General features: G+C 47.0%; 1 non-coding gene across 1 annotated transcript; it reads left to right on the forward strand.

Annotated features, from left to right (window-relative positions):
- Window positions 1–658: 658 nt before the first annotated feature.
- On the forward strand, window positions 659–731 carry TRNAV-AAC (transfer RNA valine (anticodon AAC)). The gene has a single exon. It is a non-coding gene; the product is annotated as a tRNA-Val (tRNA).
- Window positions 732–23144: the final 22413 nt, after the last annotated feature.

Below are 23144 nucleotides of genomic sequence, written 5' to 3' on the forward strand. Positions count from 1 at the left end.
CTAGCTAGCCTTTTGGTTGTAGCCCCTGATCTTCTATGCAGAGCTACAACCAAAAGACCTGGGGCTATATAGCACCCCCAATCTCCTATCAACGCCTTTGTCTCCAGCTAAATCTGATTTCATCTGCCAGAGCGACTCTAAGAGGTTGAGATAAATGAGTGAGCACGAGGTTAATATACCTCAGTTGTTGGAGAGTTGAGGCAGATCTGGCTGGGGTAAGGTCTTTATCTGGGTGGGGAGTCTTCCTGCACAATTGATTTTGATAACCCTTGGTCTTTGGGTTTGTGGCTATGGAAGCTGCACCTGCTGTCATGCTTGTGCCAGAGGCATGAGCAGCCCATTGATGTTGTGTATAGCGCTGGAGCGTGGTAGTGCTGCGGCATAGGAGGTAGCCGTGCACACATTGGGGGCACATTTAACTGTTTGCCCATGGCAACATATTGCTTAAAAACTATCCTGCATGTGAAGAGGGTAGGGTTTGGTGAATCTACAGCAACACAATTATCCAACAGTAGTAAGAGAAACATAGAAGCCCAAGTAAATTGAGGCTCTAAGTGCTAACAGCTCAACTGAAGCAGTACACAGCTCAACTGAAGCAGTACAGGGAGAAGAGTGTGCTCATTATATCACGTGAAACAGAAACGCAGCTTGCATGGCAGTTTCCGTAGTGTAGTGGTTATCACGTTCGCCTAACACGCGAAAGGTCCCCGGTTCGAGACCGGGCGGAAACATTCTTTACCTTCACAAAACTAAACACTTCTTTTCTGTCACAAAACGAATTATATACTCTTAATTATTTATATTGCTAAATTCACGTGTTGCTACGGTGCATATACATTCTAACAACTTTGGATACAATTTAAAGCTAAGAAGTCGGCGTTGGTGAAAAGGATAACACCTGTTTGTTTTAAGATCTCAACATATGGTTAGTGTTGGCCGAGGAATCGCCAACGCCGACGAGCCATGTACTCTGCACACGGCCACACAGTCGCGCAACGCCAATGACCTGGCCGGGCTTCTGACAGACCCCTCCTCCCCTCCCGGAAATGTGAGCTGATGGGTGTCAGAAGCCTTTCCTAAAACCAGCGGCTTTAAAGATTTGCTGTGTTCGTGCAGAAACATTTATTTACACAAACGCAGCAAAACGTTAAAGCTGCTAGTTTCAGGAAAGGCTCCATCACCGCACTGCCTTACACAAATGAAATTCACAGAGGGGGCGAATGAGTGCAATTGCTTTTTGTTAGCAGAGAGGTGAGGGAAGCCTTTTCTGAAACTGGCAGTGTGAAAGGGTGTTGAATGTTACCTCATTATGTATGCATGCAGGTGCAAGGAGTGTGTATTTAATGTATGAATGAGTGTGTGAATGAGTGTATGAGGTATGAGGACTGGGTGCGCACGTAAATAAGCGAGTGTATGCAGTGGTGGAAATGGAAAACATTTGGAGGGTGATGCCACAAGGCCAGGGGTGGGGGCGGAGTTTGGCTGAGCAGTGGAAGTCCAAGGAGGCACAGCTCAGAGGGGGCTGGCAGTAGAACTCCAATCAAAGGATGTTAGAAATAGTTTAAAAATTGAGCAATTTCTTTCATGACTTTGAAAGTACACAAACCAAAGTAAGATATCTTACTAGGACTTGTGTACTTTTCAAGCCATCTTCTCAAGACTACAAATACCAGAGTCTATTTGGGAAAGGCAATGATCACCGAGCCCCCAGCTTTGCGGGCTCAAAATGTACTGCTCTGGGTGCACAGTGTTTTCGCACGGAACGGTTTACATTACAGAGCCTGCGAAGCAGGGGGCTCGTGATCATTGTGTTTTCCAAATGAATTCTGCTCTTTGTGCACAGTGTTCTTTCTGCTCTGTCAAAGGGTCTTTGACCCTCGGCGAACCTGGGGGCTGTCCTCATTGCAAGAGTGTGGGAGGGGGATGCCACAAAAAAGGCCTGTTACTTTTCCCCCCAAATGCAGTGTTTGCAATTCCATACAGTCTCATTCGCGTCCCCAAACTGGCCACCCCCGCCCCAATGTACTTTTTTGGTAACAATTTTTATTTTATTTTATTTTTTACATTTATATAGCGCAGAGACAGCCCAGGGGCATTATGGCGCTGTTACTTGCAGCAGGCTTAGTTACATTATGCATAAGTTACTACATTGGAGCACAGAGATCTAATACATGTCATGCATAAAACGTACATAGTTCAAATATCCATATAGGGGATGGACGTCATGACAGGGGTAAGGTGATCAGGCGAATAAGGTGGTTTTCATGGTTTTACGGAAGACTGTAAGTGAAGGTTCAGCTCACAGGGCAGTGGGGAGGGCATTCCAGTGCAGGGCAGCTAGGTATGGAAGCTGGCACCACCTGCTCTTGCTCTTTTTACCATGGCTACGGTGAGTAGGTTGGCATAGGGGGTCCTAGCTGATCTTGAGGATGAGGCAGGGTGGATCCTTTGTGATAGGTATGCTGGTGCGGCGAGGTGAATGCATTTGTGGGTGAGGGTCAGGGCTTTGAAGATGATCCTCTCTTTTATGGGGAGTCAGTGGGAGGCTCTTCTGGCAGTAGAGATGTGCTCTCTTTTGGAGATGCCTTGTGCTGCGCGTAGCGCGTAACGATAGTGGCAGATGGCATTTTAACACATAACACAAAAAATAAAACTGCATGATCATTACAAATGCAGGAAACCCGTCTATAGAGGGCTCAGTCCAGGCGCCCTGGTGCAAAATACATGCAAGCCTCCTAATTTGTATATGGATTGCACCAACAGAAGTGACTTTACAGAAAAGGACATTGCAAGGAGCATCGTCTTTGATACTTGGGGGCAGCATGGAAATTACATTAGAATACGTTTCCATAAGTAAAACAAAGTGGCAAATAACTTTGTGGTGCAACATAATAGCATGATATATTGACATATACTATGAAGTGAATCAGAATCACTTACAGAGCTGCAGATAAGACAGTGCGATTAAATGATTTGCCCAGGATCACACACTTTGGATAAATGGTAAAACCGGGATGTGGAATATTTAAGCAACAGAGCACAACTTTCAAGGTTTAGCTGATATATGTATTTATTAAGGGTTTGCTTTGCATGTCATGTCCTTAAATAATACTTTATTTATAGCAATGCATTGGAAGCAAACCACAATACATAATAAACTAGCCTTTCATAGTAAACTAACTATACACTACATACACTGTCATAGAAATAAGTTGAGTAATAAGAGCATGGCTTTAGTTTTATTCCCCCCATCTTGCATTCAAATTTAGCCTAACAATTCCTCCTCGGGTTTTAAAGCCATAGTCATTATTTCATAAAGTATGCAACATAATGCTTATATTTATCACTCCCTCCCAGTCACATTTATAACAGGACAAAAGTCCCTGCTAATAGTCCCCCCTCCCTCCAATCAGTGCCTAATGGCTCACATTCTAAAGCTCTGTTTACACAGAGCAACATGAGAGCCCCTCTGCTGCCTGGGACATTGTCCTGGAAGCTGGACCCCTCTCCCATTCAGAAAAGATAAGGTGTCCTGCTGCCAGGACAATGAATGTGCTGAGCAGGAAATGCTCGGCATACATTGTCCTGCCAGCAGGACACCTTTTCCGCAGGACACCCTCATTGAGGTGCTGAACGAGAGAGGTGTCCCACTGATAAATGTCCCACAGCTGCTGTCCACACCCTCCGCCCCAACCGCCCCCGCCGCTCGATATGCCGCTGGGCCTCTGTGATCTAATGTGCTCTGTGCGAGCACACTGTGCACAAAGACTTTGTGTGCAAAGTACGCTTGCACAGAGCATATTAGATCACATGCAAGTGCACTGTGCATGGTTGTTTGAGGGGCTGGGGCAGAGGCAACCTGGATCCTGAGATCCGGCTAGAGCCGGCCCATTAGCCAGCGCTGAGTGTATGGTCAATGGGATGTTTAAATGAGTGAGTGAATGTGTAATTGTGTGTGTGTGTGTGTGTGTGTATATGTGTTTGCATATGTGTGATTCTGGACCGAGTAGCTGATTCTGGCGGGTAGAGGGTGGGAGGTGGGGAGGAGTGGTGGTTGGTAGAAGGACGGGTGAGGACCGGGGGATAGGATATATGGGCTCCCCGCCAGACAACCTGTGGAATAGAACAGAAGGGGTGGAGCCTCTAAGTTTACCCTGCCCGGTTTGTAAAGTGGCCCCACCCATAACCAGTTAGCTCTCCCCCCAAAATGTAGGTTTCGTTGCACTCCTGCTGTCACACATAGAAATGCACAGTGCTGCCTTGTACACACATGCATTACCACATACGCATAGGACCAGACATCCAGACTTCATAGAGAAAAGCTTGGAATAATATTATAAACACCATACAATAGACAGAAAACGGGATATTAAAGCAAAAACTTAGAAAATATGCATGAAATACCGGCATGGCTGCACACATAGATAGATTGGGAGGATCCGTATATCAGAGGCTTACATTTATTTTTTGTAATCCAGATAGATTTGTGTTCACGAGCAATATGTACAGTTTCATCCTATATGGGCTCTGTGTGGAGTTTACAGAATACGATTATTGAAGGAAGGGGTGGACTGGGAACCAAAAGAGGCCCTGGAAAGAATGTTCTAAGTGGCCCCATATTACACATTTTCAGCAAGCCCAACCATTTTCCTATGAGAAAATGTGGAAATATCACACACAAGAGGCACCAACTGCGTAGGCCTACCGGAAAATCTCCAGAGTTCCCTAAAGGACAGTCCACCCCTGATTGATGGCAAAAATGCGTCCTTGGATGTCAAAGGGATTCTCAGGAGGGCAAATATGCAAAATTGGTGGGGTTAGACAGCTGGGGCTTGCCATGAAATGGCAGAGTGCTGCATTCCATATAGAGGTGCTAGGCAGCGCAATGGTACTTTTCTTCTCACATGTTTCCTCAACGCATGTGCCCCCATCTTTGCTTCTACTCTGATTCTACTCCTTCCTCTCACCATTATACACTTTCATCAATTCTATTCCATCCATCAACTCTCCACCCTCTCTTTCACCTCCTCCTCTTTCTTTTGCCAGCCTATTAATCATCTGGCAGCAAGTAGGGTGGCCGACGTTGCAAAAATGTTTTGTAGGATACTTTAAACGGTACAACGTCCTTTCATCACGGGACGTTTTTTCGCAGGTTTTTTACCACAAATTTTTAAATGAAAAAACCCATTGAATTTTTGGGGGGGGGCTTAGAATATGATATGTGTGTGTTGTGGGTGTTTGGGGATAGATTGAAAAGGGAACGGGGGTTTGGGGGGTTCCCCCTCCAAAATAATTGTAAAAATATTCGATGGGTTTTTTCGGTAAAAAATTCACAGTAAAAAACCCCACGAAAAAACATCCTGCGATGAAATGACATGGAACCTTTTAAACCCGGAAGGGCATCAGAAGCTATTTGTGGTGTGTGTGGATCATACAGTGTTTTCCTGTCCCTCTTTACCCAGCATCCACTTTTATTATAACACAAGTGGGTGACTGCATATAAGTATCTTGGATATGAAGTTAGCTCGAATAATACCGGGGCCAATGAGCAATTACACCTGAATAAGAGAGCCAAGGTACTGTCCACCATGGGGGCGGTTTTGTCTTTCTCTAAATGCTCCGCAGGGTATAGTCTCTATGGCATTCGAACTATCAATAGACAGAAATGATCTGCAGCACTTCTTTATGCTCTAGAGTCATCTTATATAGATTGGTCCTCCTGGGCAGATAAAATTGAAGGACTAATGTGGCGCAGAATACTGGGCCTGAGCAATTACATGCCTATTGAGGAAATTAGATTGGAGATGGGACTAATATCTCTCTCTACCCTAATCAATCTGAATCAAGCCAAGTTGTACATCAAGATTATGTTTGCAAGACCTAATTCTGTCATGTCTGATTTACAAATTGCTTTGGTTAACGGTACAGGCTTAGTGACAAACAAATTTAAGGCCATGAATGAGCACTTTTTTTAGGGGTTGTGTTGGACTCCGTGCTGGGAACATGGTGAAGGAGCCTTGGAAAAATAAAACTGTGCTGAGAAGTTCGATTGGGTAAAAAGCCATGAATAGATCGCCAGTACAAAATCTCTACACACCTTATCTAGGATGTACTTCAGGTATAAGGAACCCCAGGATTATTTAAAACTCCTACCCTCCATAGTAACATGACATAGCTTTATGAACATCAGGTTAAATCGCCTAAATGTGCTTGAAATAAGAGGTGCGTGGTCTGATATCCCAATAAGGGAACAGTCTTGCATAATATGTCTTAATAGAGAGGAATTGGAGTCAGCAAGACATATACTTACTAAATGCCCAGGATGAGATCTGCATATGAGTGATATTACTCTAAACTTGTTGAAGATATTGGATACATAACCAGTTATATACTTTGGTTGGGATGTATGTCTGGCTACAGTAGAAGGCTGATTATAGCCATAACGCAAGTCTGGAAATGTGCTGATAAGCTTTTGAGAAAGTTTGAGGAGGATGTTAAACTGATAGCTGAGCTCTAAACTCTACTTTATCTGTGATACGACAGCTATTTTGAATATATTTGATTAGAGGCTTTTGGTCCTTCTTTCTTTCCTGTGGTCTTTTCCCCTTTTTATTGCATTTCTCTTAAATCCCTTTATTATATAAATAACTACTTAATCTTTTGATTTTCTGTGTTTTAAATTCTCTTCCCTTAGAGTACAAGGGGATGTATTTATTTTGCTTGTGTATCATAGCCTATTCTCTTTCTATATGTGTGAAATTGAATTTTATGTACTTTTTTATATGAGCTATGTATGTACGTAATTAAGAAGATGATCTATGTTGTTAAAGGTTTTTTTTAAACTGTATACACAATAAAAAAAAATAATAAAAACATCTTAATAGATACATTTAAGATGTTTAGTGCCAATTCATATATAAATGAAATTCACAGCCAAAACTTGTTTTAGTGTTTAGGATCTCCTTCAGGGCTCTGTATCTTCAGTACATATGAACTTGAAATTGGAAGCAATAGAAAAGCAGACCTACCACGCTTGTTAGATAGAATGTTGTATATTCGGCTGCATCTGGAAACGGTCTCCGAGGAAAGTGCCCCACTGTCCCTGTTGTTTAATAGGCATATGGATATGAGACCAACCATGTATGCGCTGTATACTTGAGGAATTGCCTCTTTTATTATTGTAATTGAACCCTCTTGTAGTCATGTTCGTGAAATCAAATATTGGGTTTCAAAAAAGTGTCTTTTATTGTGATTTGCCAACATGTGTTTCGACCTTCCAGGTCATTTTTAAGGCCATGAGATCTGGTAAGCTCCTGTGGCTTATTCTGCAGTGGATGGGGGCGACCCCAATGTACAATTAAGGTGGGTAATCCACAACCAGGCTGGAGTCAGCCTGTTTGCAACGTTGACTGCCCTGTTCACTCGCACATAGGACACTTAACATTCCTGTGGTGGAAGCAACCACATTCCTCATATCTGCACAATGTAGGCAACCTTTATAACAAATGAAATGGTACATACTGTGTACACCATTGCTATTTGTGCAATTGTTTAAAATACCAAACACCCCAAGAGTAACACTGAGCAATGGATCGGATTGGCTATGGGTCTTGCCAGCTTGCGTTAAAGGTAATCTACAATGTGTGTTAACTCTGTAGAGTTGGTTGGACTGCACAACACAAAGGAACATTTTGAGATTTGTGGGTATAGATTTAGATGTCCTGCTGTTGTTTGATGTACTATTTCACAGTTAAAGTCCTACCTTGTATTTAAAATATAATTCATGTAAAGATCACTTATAAACACCAGAGTTATGCATTGTGTGACATACTTTGCAGTTGGTTCTCTGCGTAGTACTGAGCGTGCAGCAGAATGTAATCAAAGACACATGATAAACCCAGCAGGGATGAAATTTCGCCATCTTCAGAGAATAGGAAACACCCGCCCCCTCACCCAATACCATCACCACAGACAAAGACTGGTGCAACAAAATCCAGGATGCCACGCGCAACAAACTAAACACCCTACAAAAAAAAATCATTAGCCACCAAAAAGCACTAAAACAACAACTATCAGACCTACAACATAAGGCACCAGCAGAAATACCACCATTCTCATTCCAAGAAATGAAAGAACAGGATGTTTTAGCCATACTCAACTCGATCAAGCTGTCCAACTGTAAAGGCGACGCCTGCCCTGCTCAGGTCATCAAAGACAGCGCTCTGGCACTGGTACCTTTCTTCACCGCCTTCAACAATGCATCCTTTAAATGCAACCTAGTACCCTCCTGCCTCAAAGAAGCCTGGGTGCGCCCGTTGCTGAAGAAACCCACACTGGATCCAAAAACACCAGGGAACTACCGACCCATCACCACAGTACCCTTCCTTCTGAAAATTCTGGCTAAAGCAGCATACCTTCAAGTCCAGAAATATCTGGACACCCATCACCTACTTGGTCTCAGACAGTCAGGCTTTCGTCCCAACCACAGCACAGAGACCGCCCTCCTGGACCTCAAGAACCAAATAGATGACCTCAGGGACGCAGGCAAACCCGCCCTCTTACTACTTCTTGACCTATCCGCGGCATTCGACCTGGTTGACCACGACACCCTTTGCTGCCATCTCACAACTGCCGGCAACTTCTCACCCAACGCCACGGCATGGATCTCCTCCTTCTTCAGCGGTAGAGTCAGGAAGGTCTTTTCAGACCAGGCCTGCGCACAACCCCACCTAATCAAATGTGGAGTTCCACAAGGATCCTACATTTCACCCACCCTGTACAACCTCTTCACAAGGTCACTATTCAACTATCTAGACACCATGGGCATCACATAAACCAATTATGCTGATGACACGCAGGTCCTTATTCCCCTCACGGGAGACTACGATGCGGATCAGACAACCCTCAACAACATCTACGCACCATTCAGTCTTGGATGGCGGAAAACTGGCTCTGTCTGAACAGCGAAAGGACTGAACTCCTAATCATTGGCTCTCCGAACACAATCAAAAAGATGGGTTCACAATATGACTCCTTTCTCATCGACAACACTTGCATCCCTATATCCCAGGCAGTCAAAACACTTGGGGTCTATCTGGATTCTAATCTCACCATGACCAGACAAGTAAACGCAATTTCGTCAGCAGTTGCTTACCATTCAAAACTTATCACAACCGCCAGACCCTTCTTAACGCAACAAAACTCCCTCACCATCGCCAGAGCAATCATTGGATCCCGCCTCGACTACTGCAACGCGCTTCTACTAGGCACGTCAGCAAAGAACATCAGGAAACTCCAAACAGTGCAAAACAATGCCCTGAGAGCAGCCACAGGCATCTCCAGAAGAGAACATATCTCGGCCACGAGGAAATCGGTCCATTGGCTTCCCGTGAAGGAAGGCATCCTCTTTAAAACTCTTGCACTTACTCACACATGTCTCTATGATACCGCACTACGATACCTCGCTCAGAGATTCTCAGCGCCCCCCTCGAACAGACTCACCAGAGCCAGCTACACCAACCGGCTCGCCATTCCCAAAAGCATCAAAGCTCTGGCAGGCAGCTCAAGCTTCCCGGTGCTAGCAGCCACCAACTGGAACCTGCTGCCTCCCACAAGTTATGGCTTCCACTGCTCTGTGTAACGAAAAGCAACTGTCAATGAATATTACCCCCCAAGGTCCAACTCTCCTCGAATGACAGTTATACAGAATACATTTCATAGTTCTATACCAATTTATAGTTCTATACCGTGCCTATTATAAAGTGTGATTTCTTGCTGAGATTCACGGTACAAAGGATTGAGTCCAGCAAAGGAATACTATGTTGGCTGGTTTGGCCCGCGCTCACCGGCCATTTTCAGATTTCGAAAACATATCTGGGTCGAAGGGCACACCCTGCTGCAATAGTGGGAACGAATCCTTCATTGCCTCAGGCCCCTTTCTGACCTGCTATGGCCTTCTCAAGAAGATAAGCTTTTCGCTTGAACGTCACGATTGCATGACTACGCACACTACTGCAATGTTCAGCACAAGGCTACAGACATCTCAGGTCCGCGTTTGAAATTCAGTTGAAAGCATCCGACAAATTGGCTAACACTCATCCGCGCTTAACCTATGCACACAGACTGGTGATTGAGACAAGGCATAGTCAGATCATAAATACAACTATCCGGGTATGAGAAAGCAAAGTGACCTGTCTCGCTTGAACCTAGACAGGGCTGCCTCAGGTGGGATAGATAGTGTGAACGGCTGTCCCATGTTACGCTCAGAACCTAATGAATACAAACCTCTCGTGAAAGAAGCAGAGATAGGTTGCAGGATTTCACAAGGTTAACTTTATTCTGAAATTAAATAATAATCAACAAAGGTAGATGCTGTTCGTGAACATAGAGACTCCAGATCTAATGCTTTTGCCTATGGAAAAGGCCACAACGTCGTGAATTACATCACATATAGGTTCATAACTCGCACTAGTGATGGGTGAGATAGTATTTAAGATTACGCAGCATTGATGGATGCCAACAATTAATTTATTTTTCTTGTGCTTTTCGAATGCCATGTGCATTTCCTGTGCTCAGTGCTCCATGGAGTGAAGGTCATTTCGTGGGATGATGCTTGTGGTGAAAATAAATCTATCAGTTCAAACTGCAGCATCTTCTCCGTTATGTTTTAATATTGTGGCATTCATTCACAAAAATGAAATCTACCAAACATAAGCACTGAAAACAAGCTTCAATTGTTATGTGACCTTGGACCGAAGGGAACGATCGCAAGGCTAGAAGGACAGAAGCTGTGGGATACCCAAAAAAATGATAACATTTACTATTATGAAAGTCGATATTGGAACATTTAGTTTCAATTTATGCAAATCGTTGTTCAGAGTGGACACTGCGCGTTACGCCAAGGGAATGGAACAACCAAACATAATGTAAATTGAACTATACATAATATTTTTGCGATGAAAAAAGGGGAAATTGTACTTTTTGCATATTGGAGAATTTAGCGACATGCGAAAATGGCGTTTTGACTTAAAGAGTGAACAGAATACGTTGTTCCGTATACCGTGCCATATTTAAAATACAGAGTGCGTAACTAGAGGTTTATTTATACGTCTACTTATAATTGTTATTGGTGTTTTGGTTAAGTCGGGATGAGAAAAATTTGGGATTTTTAGCCTGTATTGATTATTGATATTTTATGGGTTGTTTGTTCGAGCTTATTGTGACGATTACTCATAGATGAGACAAAAGCATAACCGGTATGCAGGCTAGTGATATCTAAACCACTTCATCCCATGAAATATCAGGGTGTGCAATCAAGGTTGCATTATTGAAAGGGCCAGGGTCAGAACATTTTCCAAGGGTAATTGGTTTGCTTTTCTATAGATGATATTCCCAGTTCCGTTGCAATGCCATCTGTCTGTTGTCCCATTTCTGAGTCACTTTATCCATATCTTTGGGAGCTATACCGACTTCTCACTGCTAAACTTTCATGCACATCGTAGTCTAAAATAGTCCCCCACGTTGTCTGTGTGTGTTCATTGTGTGTGGTTTGTGTTCGTTATTCTGTTACATCCGGTGCAGAATTACTTTTTCAACCAGCAATGGCAGATACGCCTAACTGCATCGTTCAGCATCACAAATATTGTGGGATGATAGACCGGGACCGATATGCCCTTTGGCGGTACCAGCGACAAGGAGCAACCTGTCATCGTTTACGGTGTAGCAAGAATCTGATGCGTCGAAGCCACATCTTCTCCCGAAAGGAACACCATGTGCGTCATTTTAAACTTCTGCCACTGGAGCCTAGAGACACACAAGTATTGGTGGTTCATTGCAATCAGTGGGTCTCAATGTGGTTTTTGGAGCATTCTTTGATAAATAAAAGCACTTGTGAAATTGCAGATGAATTATGTTTTCTGTAAAGCTATTGGTAGCAAATTCGATTTGGGACGCGCTGAGAGAGTGTGCTGATCTTCCGTGTTCTGCGTCAACTGACGTTATTACGTGGGTGATGACTGGACACATTTGGCTACTCTGCCCACTAACGTCATGAAAAAAGGTGGAGCATATCGTTTGGAATAGTGATGTCAGATTCAGGGGCGGGGGATATAATTTAGTGCCACAGGGCCACTTGAATTTAGGGCGATCGATCCACAGGGCGATCGATAGGATTAGCACAAGATGGCCGTGCCTGACTCCTTGTTTTCGCATGTGTAAAAGTGAGGAAAACCTAGGTAAGATGCATAGGAAAGTTTTTTACGATTGATCATCGTATGCTGAAAAAGATATGCCCGAATGATCGGTACAACAATATTTTTGAGCGCACTATCCCTTTAAAAAATGACAACCAGTAAATTGAAAATAAATGGCAATACAATGACGCTTCACTGGCAAGCTGCAGCCATAGGCCTGGGCCTAGTCAGCCTTGGTGTAAATATATATCTCCTGTATTGACAATGCTGGCTCAGAGTACATTTTACGGCTTTTTCTAATGGTGAATATTTGTTGATATTAAACATAAAGATGCATTGTGTACATATGTTTAAAATAATGTGTGAGTGCGGAGGGGTTTATGTAAAATTGCGAATGCTAAAAGAGGGCAATCTTAGCATGGCTCGGCCGAGTGGTTGCCCCAGATTCAACTTAGTTTCAAGCCACAGACTGCAAAACCTGAGTCAATCCACATTATACAAATCTTGCCTGGCAAGTGGTGGGTGGTATCTATGTGAGGTCCTATCACATCCCCAATATTCACATAGGTCATCTTCCAGCTCACAATACATCATCCTGCACTACACAAAAGAACCATACACACTTTAGCAGTATTTTCCATACATAATGTTGATCATTTGTGTGGCGTGCACTGCAGGCTGAATTGCCCTCTGTCTCACTTATGGCAATCACATGCAGACCATCATCCTTTGCTAATGGAAAGATGAGGCCTACCGCTCGACTCCTTTGGTGGGTTTCACTTTCCATAGAGTCAGTTCATAAACACGGTTAGCACGACACCCCGTCCACAGATTTCAGTGGACTCTCCAGCCAGGGGTGTTGCTAGGTCTGGAAAAGATCTGGGGCTACGCTAATGTCAGGACTGTCGGGACTCGGGGCGAGCTAGCCTTTTGGTTGTAGCCCCTGATCTTCTATGCAGAGCTACAACCAAAATACCTGGGGCTATATAGCACCCCCACACCTCTAGCGACGCCTCTGTCTCCAGCTAAATCTGATTTCATCTGCCAGGGTGACTCTAAGAGGTTGAGATGCATGGGTGAGCACGAGGTTAATATACTGCAGTTGTTGGCGAGTAGAAGCAGACCTGGTTGGGGTAAGGTTTTTATATGGGTGGGGAGTCTTCCTGCACAATTGATTTTGATAACCCTTGGTCTTTGGGTCAGTGGCTATGGAAGCTGCACCTGCTGCCATGTTTGTGCCAGAGGCAAGAGCAGCCCATTGATGTTATATATAGCGCTGGAGTGTGTTAGTGCTCACGGGCAAGTCTGCGGCATAGGAGGTAGCCATGCACACATGTGGGCACATTTAACTGTTCGCCCATGGCAACATATTGCTAAAAAAAACTATCCTGTGTGTGAAGGGGGTAGGGTTTGGTGAATCTACAGCAACACAATTATCCAACAGCAGTAAGAGAAACATAGAAGAACAAGTAAATTGAGACTTTAGGTGCTAAAAATAGCCCAACCGAAGCAGTAGAGGAGGACGAGTATGCTCAGTACAGCATGTGAAAAGCAAGGTCATTAGCAGTTTCCGTAGTGTAGTGGTTATCACGTTCGCCTAACACGTGACCGGGTGGAAACATTTTCTTTTCTGTCACAAAACGAATTATATCCTCTTAATTATTTATATCGCAAAGTTTACGTGTTGCTACGGTGCATAGCTAACAACTTTGGATACAATTTAAAGCTGACAGGTAACACCTGTTTGTTTCAAGATCTCAACATATGGAATCGCCAATGCTGACTAGCCATGTACTCTGCACTGCCACACAGGCGTGCCACGCCAATGACCTGGCCGGGCTTCAGCCACCCCCACGACCTGGCTAGGCTTCCTCCCTCCCCCCATACAATAGACAGAAAACGGGATATTAAAGTAAAAACTCGGAAAATATGCATGAAATACCGGAATGACTGCACCCATAGATAGATTGGGAGGACCCGTACATCAGAGGTTTACATTTATTTTTTGTAATCCAGATAGATTTGTTCTACCTTTAAACTCTGCAGGGTTACTTCATCAGGTTCACGAGCAATATGTACAGTTTCACCCTATTCAGGCTCTGTGTGGAGTTTACAGAATGCGATTATTGAAGGCAGGGGTGGACTGGGAACCAAAAGAGACCCTGGAAAGAATGTTCAAAGTGGCCCCATATTACACATTTTCAGCATATATACACAATAAAAAAAGCTTTAAAAAATAATTAAAAAAACAACCTAATAGATACATTTAAGATTTGTAGTGCCAATTCATATAAAATGAACTTCACAGCCAACACTTGTTTCAGTCTTTAGGATCTTCTTCAGGGCTCTGTCTCTTCAGTGCATATGAACTTGAAATTGGAAGCAATAGAAAAGCAGGACCACCACGCTTGTTAGTTAGAATGTTATATATTCTGCTGCGTCTGGAAACGGTCTCCTAGGAAAGTGACCCACTGCCCCTGTTGTTTGATAGGCATTTGGATATGAGACTAACATGTACGCGCTGTGTACATGAGGAATTGCCTCTTGTATTATTGTAATTGAACCCTCTTTTAGTCATGTTCGTGAAATCATATATTGGGTTTCAAAAAAGTGATGTGATCTGCCAACGTGTTTCTGTTACGGACTTGCTGGTCGTGCAGAGTATGAATACCTCCGTCCCCAAGTACCACACAGGCAATACCAGAAACACTGCCTGTGCGATCTTTGAGGCCACAGGTGTGGTAGTCTGTCGGGCCTGGATTCGGGAACAGCCAGAAGAACCCCTTGAACGCTGTAAGGCAATAAATGTTTATGTACAGGGCAGAAATGTAATAACACAAGAACACAGGAAGAGGTATCTAAGCACTGCTTACCTTTGAGTACTGAAAGGTCACCCAGAGATGGGAAGAGGACTGGACCCCGGGCAATGATCCGTGGCTAGCTTCTACTAGTGGGGTATGGCAGAAGTGAGCCACCGGGATAGCTTGATGGAGTCAGGAGCACAGACAGGTAAACACCTAGGGGCCAATGACTGGAGGGGCGATACACGCCAGGTCTATCATAACGTGCTCTACTAGGGGCGAGAGAACTTAAAGATGTTCGTGTGCCTGGGTGTGTGTGTCGGGTGATGGGATGGATGGAGGCTGAAGGTGGGTGTAGACATGTACCTGTAGGGGGTGCACTTAGTTGTGCGGAAGACGTGACAGAGTCCCCCCTCAACGGCCCATGACCCCGTGGGCAAGCAGGGCAATCCCTATGGAAATGTGCAACAAGAAGCGGGGCATGGACATCCCGGGAGGGAACCCAAGAGCGATCCTCAGGACCATAACCCACCCAGTCCACGAGATACTGGAGCCGACCCCTGTGAAAACGAGAACCCAAGATAGCACTGACTTCAAAGACATCAGGGGAGGACACAGAGACAGGGGCGGGTGGAGTATTGATACGGGTAGGAGCAAAGCAGGGCTTGAGGAGGGAGGTATGGAATACCGGATGGATCCGCCAAGTAAGAGGAACAGAAAGACGTAAAGCCACAGGATTCAGGACCCTGGCAATCTTGTAGGGACCAACAAAACAAGGCAGCAACTTGCGACAACCAGGGATACGTAAGTGTCGAGTCGACAGCCAAACCTGGTCGCCCACGCGGTACTCAGGTGCCACTGCCCGTCTCCTGTCCGCCTTCGCCTTCATTACCGTCTGGGCCTCACGGAGATGGACAAGGGTCTGCGCATGGACCTCGGCCAGATCGCGAGCACAGGCGTTAGCAGCAGGAGTAGCAAAGGAGAAATGAGGGAATGGAAGGGTGCGTGGATGTTGTCCATACATGGAATAGAATGGGGAAAAACCAGTAGCTGAGTGGCGTGAGTTGTTGTATGCAAATTCAGCGAGATGGAGCATATTGAGCCAGGAATTTTGGTACTGGAGGGTCAGACAACGCAGATATTGTTCTAGGGCTTGATTCACCCTCTCGGTCTGGCCATCGCTTTCTGGGTGATAGGCTGAGGAGAAGCGTGCGTCAATACCCAGGAGCTTGGTAAGGGCACGCCAAAAGCAGGATGTAAATTGTGACCCGCGGTCCGATATGATGACCTGTGGAAGACCAAAGAGACAAAAGATCGTCTTGAAGAATAAGCGGGCCAATGTCGGGGCTGAGGTTATGCCGGTACAGGGAATGAAACGGGCCATCTTAGTGTAGGAGTCGACGATAACCCATATGGTGTCATAACCCTGTCTGCGGGGTAGGTCCATGACCAGGTCCATAGAGATCGTGTGCCATGGCTTGGGGGAATGGGTAAAGGCTGGAGCAACCCCAGAGGACGTCCTCTACGTGACTTACATTGAGCGCAAGTCGAACAGATGTTTATGTAGTTCTCTATATCCCTTCTCATGGAGGGCCACCAGCACCACCGCTGTAGTAGTTCTAGGGTGCGTTGTTGCCCTGATGACCGTTTATAGCAGCATCGTGAGACCAGACAAGCGCCTGGTTGCGTATGTCGCATGTGGGAAGGAACAGCTTGTTTTGGATGAATGGCAACCCCTCCTGAAGAACAATGTCCCATTCAGCGAGTGCATGAGGGTGTTGAGAGACCCATTGTCTAATGGCAGTAAGCATGGGCGGGGATGGTGTACACATACAGATAACATGGCCCTTCCCCAACAGTGTGTCTGGGAATGAAGACAGTGGTTCCCCCCCCGGGTGAGCGGGAAAGCGCGTCCGCCTTGCCGTGGATGAGACCAGGCCGGTGCTTAACTACGAAATCAAATGCGGCAAAAAACAAGTGCCAACGCACTTGTCTACTGTTCACGCATTTAAGAGAACCCAGGTCTTGTAAGTTCTTATGGTCCGTGTATACCACTGTTTGATGCCTCGCCCCCATGAGATGATGTCGCCATGTTTGGAGCGCGTCCTTGATGGCCAGCAGTTCTTTCTCGGTCACCGTGTAATGAGACTCGGCTACAGAGAACTTCCGTGAGTGGTATGCTACCGGATGCAAACTACCCGTGGCTGAACAAGGTTGAGATAGTACTGCACCCAGTGCAAAGGAGGAAGCGTCTGCCTGTAACACGAATGGAAGGTCTGGGTCAGGGTGTTGCAATACAGGGGCAGAAACAAACCTGGCCTTAAGCGCCTCGAAGGCCTCTTGGTGTACAGAGGTCCAGGTGAATGGGACAAGAGGGCTGGTCAGAGCAGTGAGTGGCGAAACAATGGAAGAGAAGCCGGCGATAAATCGCCGGTAAAAGTTAGCAAAGCCGAGAAATGACTGGAGCTGTTTGAGATTGACAGGGGTTGGCCACTCAGTGACAGCACGGACCTTTGTCTGATTCATGGACAAGCCTCCGGGGGTAATATGAAAACCCAGAAACTCCACCTCCCTCGAATGGAACAAACACTTTTCGGGCTTGGCGAACAAGGCGTTTTTCTTGAGGCGCGAGAGAACTTCTCTCACGTGAGCTACATGTTCATCCAGGGAGGACGAATAGATCAAAATGTCGTCTAAATAAACCACTACAAAAATATCCAAGATGTCAGAGAAGATGTCGTTGATGAAACTTTGGAACGTTGCAGGGGCATTACAGAGCCCAAAGGGCATCACGGTATACTCAAATAACCCCTGTCTAGAGCAAAATGCCGTTTTCCATTCGTCTCCACGCCGCATGCGGATCAAGTTGTACGCCCCTCTTAGGTCTAGCTTGGTAAAAATAGATGCCTTCGTCAACCTATCCAGTAGCGTGGAGATGAGCGGGATGGGATATCGGTTCTTTACGGTGATGGAATTCAATCGTCTATAGTCGACGCACGGGCGCAAATCGCCTTCCTTTTTTGGCACAAAAAATATGGGGCTGGCAGCTGGGGAACAGGAAGGACGGATGTGACCCAAACGTAAAGCCTGTTGGATGTATTCCTTTAATGCCCGTTCTTCAGACTGCGACAATGAGTAGATCCTGCCCCTTGGTATGGGGGCATCTGTGAGAAGGTCAATAGGGCAATCATAGGGTCTATGAGGAGTCAGACCTTCCGCTGTGGCCTTATCAAAGACTGTGTGATAATCGTGGTAATCAGCGGGAATACCCGCCATAACGGCCCCACGGTATGTGACGATGTGGCGTCGGGTGCTACATCAACAATACGGGAGGAAACCATAGCGCCAAGGATCGTGGCGGGTGAGGTGAGCGAGTCAGATTCTGTTAGGCAGAAATGTTGGCATACCTCAGACTCAAACGTTACTTGACCTGTTCCCCAATCGATCAAAGGGTTGTGGTGTCTCAACCAGGGAATCCCCAAAATGATGCCGAACTGTGGCGTGGTGATGAGGTCGAAGGAGATGGACTCCCTATGGGTGCTTTGTATCACCACTTCCAGAGATGCGGTCTGATGCTTAATCAGACCAGAGGCCAGAGAAGTGCCTTCAACCGCTTGCACCGGTTCTGGGTATTCTTTTTTAATCAGTGGTAGATTGAGACGATGGGCTAATGCAATGTCGATGAAACAGCCAGTGGCCCCTGAGTCAATCACGATATGCACAGCATGGACGATCTCCCTAGTAGGCTTCAGTAAGGCATGAACTACAACCGGTCTGATAGGACCGAAAGTGGGCTCAGTGGGGGTTGTAGATAGGCTTGCCGGTGCCCCCTGTCTCATGGGCGAGCCTTCTGAAAACCCGGCGTCTTGTTCTTTGGTCGTCGGGGGCATTCCTTTACATAGTGCCCGTTTAGCCCGCAATAAAAACAGGCATTATCGGTCCTCCGAAGTTCTCGTTCAGACTGTGTTATGGGGCACCGGATCCTGCCTATTTGCATAGGTTCAGAGCTGGCGGAGGGAGCCGGGGCTGACTGGCTAGTGAATGTACTTTCTGCCTTCCATTCGGATCTACGGGCATCCACCTGTAATGCAAGATCTACTAGATCCGAGAACACAGAGGGAAGGGCATGAACCACAGAGAGAGCGTCTTTCATGGTATTACATAGACCTTGATAAAACACGATTGCCTTCTTTTCCTCTGGCCAGGAAGTCTCTGCGGCGAGCTGATTGTATCGGGTAATGTACTCAATTAGCGTTTGCCCACCCTGTGTGAGGTCTAACAACTCCAGAGCCCTTGACTGGGCCTTATAACAGGTATCGAACACTTTAGCCATCTCTGTCACTAAAAGATCAAAGTCGTACAAAGCAGGGTGGTCATTCTCCAGTAACGGGTTCACCCAGGTAGCCGCTACCCCGGACAAATGAGACAAAAGGAAGGCAGCTTTCGTGACAGAATTGGGGAAGGTCTGGGCCCTACAAAGGAAGTGGAGTTTGCATTGGTTTATGAAAGTGCGATACTTCCGGGGGTCGCCCTGGTAGCGTTCTGGAGCAGCGAGAGGGAAGGAGGTCGGGAGCAATACAGGAGTGGGGACTGGAGGGGCGGGGTCCCCAAACTCGGTGTCTGCGGGCAGGGGATAACGTGTGCTCTGCAAAGCATCAAGACGATGGTGTATGGCGGTTGTGGCGTCGACCATGTTGGTCCTAAGGGCCGCCACGGCCTGCATTAAAGCGGTCACTGGGTCCCCGCCGGAGGGATTCATGGTCTGAATGACCAAGAGGCTTCACAGTCTGTTACGGACTTGCTGGTCGTGCAGAGTATGAATACCTCTGTCCCCAAGTACCACACAGGCAATACCAGAAACACTGCCTGTGCGATCTTTGAGGCCACAGGTGTGGTAGTCTGTCGGGCCTGGATTCGGGAACAGCCAGAAGAACCCCTTGAACGCTGTAAGGCAATAAATGTTTATGTACAGGGCAGAAATGTAATAACACAAGAACACAGGAAGAGGTATCTAAGCACTTCTTACCTATGAGTACTGAAAGGTCACCCAGAGATGGGAAGAGGACTGGACCCCGGGCAATGATCCGTGGCTAGCTTCTACTAGTGGGGTAGGGCAGAAGTGAGCCACCGGGATAGCTTGATGGAGTCAGGAGCACAGACAGGTAAACAGCTAGCGTAGGGCCGATGGCCAAAGTTACTAGACAAAACGTAATCCGTAGAGTATCCAAAAGACAATTCCGTGGTCTGGCAACAAAAGTCCAAAGTTCCAAAGCAGATTCAGGGCGTAGGCAAAGACAGTCCGTGAGACAAAACGTGGTCGCGAAGAAAATCCAAATCCGATATGAAGAACGAAGCGTCACGCAATCCTGAAGGAAACAGCTGTGAAGCAAAGCTTCCGTGTTTCCGGACGCATTTTAACCAATAGCAGAAGTCATGTGATGCGTAACACGGAAGCGTTGATGCGTGATGGAACGTCACGTGATCCGTGACGCGCAGGTCTCCGTGAATGGACTCAGGGAAAGTCACGTGAACCGTGACGCGCAGGTCTCTGTGGAAGGCGTCGGGTGTTGTGACCAAGTGGGATTCTCCAGTTTAGTTGCCAATGACGGGAGGGGCGATTCACGCCAGGTCTATCATAACGTGCTCTACTAGGGGAGAGAGAACGTAAAGATGTTCGTGTGCCTGGGTGTGTGTGTCGGGTGATGGGATGGATGGAGGCTGAAGGTGGGTGTAGACGTGTACCTGTAGGGGGTGCACTTAGTTGGGCGGAAGACGTGACAGTTTCGACCTTCCAGGCCATTTATAAGACCATGAGATCTGGTAGGCTCCTGTGGCTTATTCTGCAGTGAATGGGGGCGACCCCAATGTACAATTAAGGTGGGTAATCCACAGATGGCGCTAGAGACCCGAACAAGATGGCCGCTCCCCTGTGAGCTCCCGCGCGGCCTACTAGAAATCCTCATTAATCCTGCATGTTCCGGCAGTGTGGCTTCCTAAAATAACTACAGGAGCTCCACAGGAGCACGGCGAAGAAAGGTGCCCAAACTGTGGTCAGATTCGTTGGCTTGGGTTGTCTGTCTGCTGTCCAGCGCGCCCCAGCGCCCTTGAGTAGCGGCGGAGTCCCGAAGGCCTGCAGCCACTCGTCGGCCCCCACCCTCGGCCCTGGTGTGGAGTTCCGGCGACGGACACTCGCCCAGCTGCGACCGTAAGGGGGAAAAGAGAAGACTGAGCAGCTCTTCGGACGCTGGTGCTGCAGACGTTCCCTGGCCCCACCCCCGGCAACATCGAGGGAGAGCCCCGCGCAGTGCGACCGGACCCCAAGCGAGGCGCACACCTCAGCCCGGCCCCACGGGCCCACACTCCGGAGGGTTCCACTGATCCTGGGAACCTGGGCAAGGACTCGGAGCAAACCGAGCGGTCCCGCGGCTCCCCCGCCACATACCCAGCCAGCTGACGCGCTCCAGAGCGCCGGAAGAGCGGGGAGCCCCTGCAGCCACAGAAGGCAGATTAAACATCCACGCATCACGGCCCGACTCCACCGCTCAGTCCGCCAACGCCATCATCATCGCTGCAGCAACACCCTCATAGATCCTCACGGAGCGGCTGCACAAACCCCATCCAGCTCCTCAGCAACATCCCAAAGGCATGGTGACAGCCATCGGCAAGTTACACAAGATGAAGCAGAACTCGGACCAGAGCTCATCAGGTACAGCACACGCATGGGGGGGGCAGCTTGAGCGGGACGCGCTCAGTGAATAAGCCCAAACTGCTACTGCCCATAGTCCTGGCTCGCGACCCACTGGCCCCCCTAGGCTGCGTAACTGTGTTCTTCCTAGCTGTCTTCTATAACCATCTCAGCGCCACCTACAAAAGAACCTCACCCGGGCAGCACAGAGCCATTTCCAAAAAAGTAGGTTGTAGTAACCATAGCAACAGAACTTAAACTAACAGAGACCAGGCTGGACTGACCACCAGCCTGCGCACAAAACAGCACCGCACCAGAACTGAATAGTCAGACTGCAGCCTCAGGCCCCTGGCATTAATCACACCACCTATGGTGGGCTGAAGACTCAACACGTTACAGGCTCATTACGTTACAGTACCTCAACAAGATAAATCAACGGACAAACCTCTCTGGAGGTACAAGAACCCCATTGAGTAGGGTGGACACCCAATTCTCGAACACCTCGACTCAACCTTCACCCAGATCCCACAACTGAGTGACTAGTGACTCCGCCCACCTGTTTCCACAATGGGGAAAACCGACAAACTTCAGCGCAAACTGAATTTCGAAGCCGGCGCATCTGCCATAACCCTGAAACACAGCAGCAAACCAGAATCCCTGACACGTATGTCCAGCCAAGATGATAACGATCCCCAGTCGCTCGACATCAGAGCACTCCTTCTAGAGTTGAAATCTGGGATTAGCAACTTAGATAGTAAATTAGATGGCCTCTCCTCCAAAGTCGACCAAGTTCAACACCGACTGGGCACCCACAATGAGCGGCTAGATGAGGCAGAGCAACGAATCTCCAACATTGACGACAGAGTCTCAGCTTTAAACGCCAGAGTGTTGCCCCTTGAGACCCAAATGAAAACCGACAACGCAAGGAACGAAAATCTCGAAGGGCGCTCTAGAAGGAATAACATCCGGATAGTAGGAGTAAGAGAAAAGCAACTACAAGGCAAAATGGATGATCATGCAGAAGAAATGTGCAAAACCCTCTTCAGACCAGAAACCCTCTTGCCCCTATTTGTCATTGAGCGAGCCCACAGAACACCGACATCAAGGCCTGCCCCCGGAGCACCATCTCAACCAATAATTGCCAAATTACTTAACTACAAAGACAGAGATGCGATACTCCAAAATGCCAGAGAAAAAGGCAAGCTACAACATGATGCGACACTGTCCACTTCTACCCGGACTTTTCACCATCCGTCCAGGCACAGAGGAGGTCTTTCACGAACATCAAGCAGAAACTAGGTACAAATCAGATCCCCTACTTGATGCTGTTCCCAGCCCGACTGAGAATACAACATCAGGGAAAGACCCAGTTTTTCCAATCCCCCGAAGAGGCAAATATATACCTCGATCAAGCAGGCTGTCATCCACTCAAAAATAACCAAGCATGAGCTCAAAGAGAACGGGCCC

The sequence above is a fragment of the Ambystoma mexicanum genome, assembly GCF_040938575.1.
Source record: "Ambystoma mexicanum isolate Mex_15411 chromosome 12 unlocalized genomic scaffold, UKY_AmexF1_1 Mex_chr12_unloc.2, whole genome shotgun sequence".
Taxonomy (NCBI): domain Eukaryota; kingdom Metazoa; phylum Chordata; class Amphibia; order Caudata; family Ambystomatidae; genus Ambystoma; species Ambystoma mexicanum.